Source organism: Apteryx rowi, unplaced genomic scaffold (genome assembly GCF_003343035.1).
Source record: "Apteryx rowi isolate R43461 unplaced genomic scaffold, aptRow1 scaffold_1574, whole genome shotgun sequence".
Classification (NCBI taxonomy): Eukaryota; Metazoa; Chordata; class Aves; order Apterygiformes; family Apterygidae; genus Apteryx; species Apteryx rowi.
The window spans coordinates 1-5,482 of record NW_020447835.1 but is presented as its reverse complement, the minus strand read 5'-3'; the positions used below and the strand labels follow the sequence as shown (position 1 = coordinate 5,482).

The window sequence follows — 5,482 nt, the reverse complement described above, 5'->3', positions numbered from 1 at the left end:
GCTTAAGGGGTGGGGAATTTAGATTGTAAGGGTATAATGGCCCAGGGATTTCTTTGTTCGGGGTCCCTCTTTGGAGGCACCCAGCTCGAGCTGTAATTACCACACGTATGTCATTAAATTTTATTTTTTCTTCAATCTGACTTCGAACTTCTGCCTCAGCAGGAACCTAGGGTCGGACCCTGTTATGGAGGCCGGCGAGCCTGATTTTCCATAACATGAATGTGTACATGCTGACTCTTACAGCATTCAATAAATGCCTCCCTTTCATGACCACAAGGAAAGTAAGAGGGCTTAGTTTATTTCTGACTTGTTTACTGCTTTTAAACTTTTCTTCAAATTCAGTTAAAACTGGAAGATTAAAAAAGAAAAAAAACTTTAATTTCCTCCAAAAGAGGAAAATGTTGATATTTCTTTTCACTGCACTTAAGATTTACACAGGATAAAAAGATTTAACTCTCTCCTCCTCTAGTGTTTTAGTTGGATTATAAAACCACAATAACTGTATGGACTGTTACAGATCTAAAATAGGGATCCTAGTAGAATTCAGAGATAAATGTGCCCTTAAATATATGTGCCACAAAATCTTACACATGTGAAACTTGAAGAACTCTGCTGTAGTATGTGACAGACAAGCACAAAAACACTTAACTATTAAGCAAGAAATGTCAAGAACAAGTACTCCAACGACATTTAATTCCTCTCTTATTCCCATTTTAAAAACCTATTCCAGCAATTCCTGGAGAGTATATTTCTTCTTTCATCTTCTACCTATCACTTGGTACAATTTAATGCATTTGGAGTCAATTTCTCTGTAGGGATGATTGTACAGGATAAAATAAATGGGGTTCTTTTGATTAATAATTTTTTTAATCCAGTGCGGTATCAACTGTAGCAATGATAACCATATTCATACATAATCAATCTGGAGTTGTTTTTCTGACTTTGTTTTTACAAACTGTAGTCCCTAGGAGTACATAATCCTCCTAAATGCGTACAGTGGGTCCGCATAAACTTCCTGCTGAACAGATCCAGGGGGGCTATTTTTTTGTTTGTTTTTAAGTAGAAGCAAATGGCTCCCTTACAGGAATGAAATTTTGCTCATGGATCTGAAAGGGCAGACCCAGTCTACAGCTTAGACAGTTATCAACAACCTCTGGTTGAAGGTGGTGGGATGAGGCAGGCTGTGAGCATGCCATGGGCATGTAGCACTAGATAGCTTCAGGAGTGAGCACTGGCACGCTCCACAGAGTGCTGCAGACTTTGAACAATCCAACCCCTGGTTTTGCTGTGATTCCTAAGGCAAAGTAGTCATGTATGAATTCCCACAAAAGAAAAGCCTGAGTTCACTTGATGACAGTATGCCTCATTGGATGTATCGGAAGCTTTGGTTGCTGAGAAGCTCTGAGCACTAGAGTTTGAGAAATTCCCAAGAGACAATGTAAAATGTAAAAGAGCTATTCAAGAAGTGGCACTGCCAGAATCACAAAGTTTGCTTTGGAACACATTAGCTTGGAAAAGCTGACAATAACCTAGGTAGATGTCCTTAAAGAGAACTGTTTCATTTAAATGAAACCATCTTTGTAAAATATTTGACAAAGAAAAACCTTTCTCTGGTGGAAAACTAGCTCCTAGAGTGAAGTTTCTAACAGACCACCTTTCTGGTGAGCTCATTACAAAGGCCAGCTCCAACCAGGTGAGAGTAGCTGTTCTGCAGAACGGAACATTGCACAATGCCTAGAGATTTGGGATGCTTTCATCTCTGCATGAGCATCCTATTCACTAGAAGAAAAAAAATCCCATTTAGATGAATGGACCCCTTCATAAATTTGCCGTATTCTGTGTTCCTGTCAGAAGTGTCAAAAAATTCTTCTAAACTCATGGGATCTTTACTCCACTGTTTCTTTCAGCCTCCAGCTGGTCAAACTATTTCCTTGTAGCTCTGTTCCTACTTTCCAGGCACTCCAGCATCACGTCCTAGTGAGAAGCAGAGCTGGTAATGGATCAGTTGAGGAGAAAATATGGAACAAAGGCATGGTTTAATGTTGGGATACTTTGAACGGCAGACCTCAGGGCATTTGAGAGCACACTGCTTGTGTGGAAAGAACAAAAATGAGAGGGCTTTGAACAGTAGGTAAAGTTCAGGTTAATCAGAGACATGAGAGGACACCAAAAGGTTATTGCAACAGGGGAGTCTGATGCAAAGTGAGGCATGGACTCTTCCCCAGTCTTTCTTCTCTGTGGCTGTGTGCTGGCACACTTACTAACAGATCAACAGCTCCTTTAGATAACAACTAAGCAAGTTCCTGCAAAACCACCCAAAACAAGTAGATCTCTGAATGGAAAACAAGTTTTGAAAAGTACAGTTGAAGAGCATGATGTTTCAACAGGCTCCTCTTCTAAGGGATGCCTTTGGGGAAGGTCAGAGGTGTGAACAGGAATAACAAGATGAGAGGTCAGAGATTCAAAGCTGATGCAGAAGTGCAAAATAGCATTACAACTTGCTGTGGCATACCTGGAGTGGGAAGACGAGTAGAGTTGCTCCCTCTCTCCTGCCCTCTCCCAACTTCTTCCTTCTCTCCCCTGACTGCTGCCCACATCAAGGGCGACATCTCAAGACTCTTCCATCTAATGCTGTGTGATCAGAAAAAACAAAACTCTTCATCCTCCCCGTACTGTCTTGAGTTATGGGAAAAGTTGCATTATAAAAATGATTAATAGGGAGTTCATGGCTTAATATGCAGTTGTTAGTTCTGGGAGTAAAGTGATCAATGCAAACGGGCCACCAGGAGCGAAGAATGAAGACTGGGCCACAGAACACGAGCAAATCAAGATGTTACTTCACAAAAGAAAGCTTTACTCCTGAATTCAGTAAATGCAAATTGCTCTACACGCTCTCCTGCTTCTCCAGAATGTGGAAATGTCTGAACTCCTGCAAATACATGCCAGGATGTGCGCTTCTCCTTTTGGTTTAATTCTGTCTTCCTTGAGGAGTTTTATAAAAGTTCAATAACATACAGATTGTTATTTCACACCTACAGCTGCTTGCAAAATGTTTAGAAAGATACCATGCACATACAGTATGCTTAAATAAAAGCAGTAAAATTAACCTTTCTGTAGTTTGGTATGGAAAAGGTAAACATGGATAAATGCAACTTGACATTAACAATCAAGAAATGTAGGACCATTTTCCTCAAATCATCCAAGCACAACAACATAATATAGCAATCTATTCTACATACTAGTAGATATGACAGCGATATACAAAGATTCTATATAAAAACAGTCATAGTAAGAATTTAGGCTTTCGAACACGTCTTATCCTTTCTGAAATTAAGATACTGTTTAGGGCAGGAACAATTGATGTTGTTAGCTGTTTTGGTTCCTCAGTTGGGTTGTCACACTTCTAAAAAGTCACAGACACAAGTCAAGGGAAAAAAAAAGTTTTGTTTTGTTTTGTTTTTAATTTAGGAAAGATTAATATCCAGAGGATCAAGAAAATATTATGCAAAAATACACAAAGTTTAGATTTCATGGAAAAAAGTGTTTAAGCACACAGTATATGCCACAAAAAAGAGAGTCAGTGAACTAAAAATAAGTGAAAAAAGGGTGCTAAAATAGACAGAAATCTTTTAACAAAGTGCTAATCCACATTTAAACACACTAGGCAGGGGAGGTGAACATGGCAGCTTGCAAGGTGGAATATACATTCCCACTAACCACCTAAAGACAGTGAACTAGTTTATGTGAAATATCTACAAGAATATAGCACCTGAACCATTCAAAGTCCTTAGGAGAAAAGAAAGCAAAACTGTAGAAAAGATGTACAAAAATGTTACATGATTAAAAAAAGGTACCAGATGACAAGGAAAAAGCATTTCTTTTAGCAGTCTTGAACAGAAGAAGAACAGAAGAGGTCATCTGAATCTAGCCAAATATAGGGAAATACATACTTACCAGTATCAGCAAAAACTTCCATGATATTTGATAGTGGGGGATCAGCTCCTGATCTAGAGAAACAATGGGCAAGGAACAATACATTTTAAAAGTATGCAGAAGTTTTATGGAGATTTCTATTATAACGTATTCATGTTTTAACCAATAAATGGAGGAGGAAAAATACAGAATATGAATTCTTTTTTTTTCCTTCTGTTTTCAAAGCTTTTTACTCCATTAATCATTTTAAATTAATTATGGATTACAGTAAATATAATAACCTGTATAATTTCAAGGACAGAAGTCCTAAACAAAAAAATTAGGGGACGTTTGAATAACAGATTCAACCTTGGTGTAACAAAAGGGACATAATTATTGTTGTTTCCCATAGTACTCTTACACTAGAACTTAAGAGTGTCAGAAGAACTGAGAAGCTAAATGTTGGTTAATCTATGCTTAAGATAATTAGTTTATGCAGAGAACATTGCAGTCATCTTTATTCATAAGAACATTTTACCCTATCTTGCATATTTCATTTATTCAGCTTCTATTTAGTGTCAATAAGATAGGGTATTTGATTCTTATGAGCAAAATAGCTGGTCTGTTAACTACTACTGTACAAAGCCACTGCAATCCTTATGTAAACACAGGAGCTTCATCTGTGCCCACAGCTCCATGAAGGCTGATATGAAAAGGTAAATATGTCTTAGCTGTGGCCCTAAACCTGGTGATATTAATAAGGACTGACACAAACACTACAAAGTAAGAAGTCTACATACCAAACAAGATTTGTGAAGCCAGTGAACTAATACATGCTGAATTAAATAATGTATGTATTTAAAGCATAAAGATGGGTGGGGAAGAAAAAGGGGAAAAATATTTCAGTAAGAAAGGATGTAAAAAGAAGCAAGAATTTTTAAAAATATGATAGTTCAAAGGGAGAGGGTTATGAAATTAGTATATAAAAACTCCTCAGGGTTAGAAGGACTACTATGGACCCATTAGGAAAAGGGGGAAAAAATGGGGGACTGAAGGGGGGGAAATCAAACAAAATGACGAATACCAGTATAAACAAACATGAAAAATAAAAACTGTATATTGCATGCAAACATAACAAACCAGCCTTGACAGAAAAAAAATCTTGGAAAGAAGGATACGGTAAATTGCATGCGTTTCGACTGGCATACACTTCAAGCAAACGAATCCTCTAAAAACAAAGGAAAAAAAACCCTCATAAACATTAATGACAAACTAAAACGCGTAAGATGCGGGAGGGGGAAGGGGGATAACGTCCGTATGCACACAGAAGACGTCGGCGCTTAGCAACGGCACTGCCCCAGCAGACGCTTTGCAGCCCCTCGGCTCCCCGCGCCACCGCGCCGTGGGGCAGGCGGGCAGCTCCTGCACGAAGCCAACAGCCGGAGCCGAAACGGCCCAGGTAGGATGCCGGGACGCCCGGAACCGCTCACAGTACCGGCTTCTACAAGAAAAGACCATGAGCAGGAGCAAGTTACCCCAGAGTGAAGCACCCCGCAGGCGACAATGTGCA

The 5,482-nt window shown here is 39.0% G+C and overlaps 1 long non-coding RNA gene across 7 annotated transcripts in view; it reads right to left on the bottom strand.

The window, feature by feature from the left end:
* Nucleotides 1-5,482, bottom strand: part of LOC112962891 — an 11,633-nt gene extending 6,151 nt beyond the window's left edge. For 3 of the 7 annotated variants that reach the window (XR_003252440.1, XR_003252442.1, XR_003252441.1), the window contains exons 1-3: nucleotides 5,448-5,482; nucleotides 3,955-5,140; nucleotides 2,513-2,631 (exon numbers count right to left, since the gene is read on the bottom strand). This is a non-coding gene — a long non-coding RNA (uncharacterized LOC112962891). The other 4 variants (XR_003252444.1, XR_003252445.1, XR_003252439.1 and 1 more) reach the window with 4 other exon arrangements.